The sequence below is a fragment of the Bison bison genome, unplaced genomic scaffold, assembly GCF_000754665.1.
Source record: "Bison bison bison isolate TAMUID 2011002044 unplaced genomic scaffold, Bison_UMD1.0 scf7180017864471, whole genome shotgun sequence".
Lineage (NCBI taxonomy): Eukaryota > Metazoa > Chordata > Mammalia > Artiodactyla > Bovidae > Bison > Bison bison.
Window position 1 is genome coordinate 19,358,910 of NW_011495032.1, and position 831 is coordinate 19,359,740.

At 52.6% G+C, this 831-nt stretch overlaps 1 protein-coding gene across 1 annotated transcript in view; it reads right to left on the reverse strand.

Moving 5' to 3' along the window:
* The window catches only part of HECW2 (HECT, C2 and WW domain containing E3 ubiquitin protein ligase 2), a 435,976-nt gene extending 435,742 nt beyond the window's left edge, over positions 1-234 (reverse strand). Inside the window, exon 1 of the mRNA XM_010860869.1 lies at positions 166-234. The gene's annotated coding sequence lies outside the window, so the exon portion shown is untranslated. The remainder of the gene's footprint in view (positions 1-165) is intronic.
* Positions 235-831: the final 597 nt, after the last annotated feature.

Sequence of the window (831 nt, forward strand, 5' to 3'; positions counted from 1 at the left end):
CGGGCCGCTCACCTCCGGCGGCGCCGGCGCCCCTCCCGCTGGACGCCTAGGCGACATGTGCCCGCACCTCCCTGCAGGGCGCTGGGCTGGGGGCTTCCTGCACGTCGTGGACCAGAGGGAGGGCAGCGGGAGGGGTGAGGGGAGAGGACGGGAGAGACTCCAGACCTTGTCCAGCTGGACGTTCCCGGGGAAGATGCGGGAGAGCGGGGCCGGTGCCGCCCGGAGAAAGACGAATCCCGAGGCTGCCGCGGAGCCTGAGCTGCTCTCCTTCTGCGACGCCGAAGGACATGAGGGTTCCGAGAGGCGCAGCGGAGGAAGAAGGAGACCCTCTGATATCAGGCAGGCTGGACTCTTCCGAAATGCCCCCGGAAGGCTGAATGGAGGAGTGTCATGCCTCGATTTCCCCAACCGCAAGGGCAAAACGGTAATACTCATGTCACCTACACGGGGTGTGGTCACGATTAAAAATGGATTGATGAAAGCGCTCCCAGCTACTTTGTCTAAAGAGGGCACTCAAATTAAAAATAACCGTATTGATACTTTAAGCTTTCTGTTTACTTTTTTTGCAGCGTCTTCATTGACTCAGTCCCACTTAGAGGAAAGGGTAAAAATGCGGAAATGTTAAGACTATTATCCCCTATAAATGATATCTATCCAGATAAGGGAAAGATTTGCACGCTTTTACAGTTAAACTACAATCATATGGAGGAAATCCCAAAACATTTTTTCCCAAAATAACAGATATCTTTATTGGGGGATTTTTGAGTATGTACTTTCAGTATTATCCATTTCTTCCCCTTTTCTGATAACAGCTATTCATTTCCCTCCGCC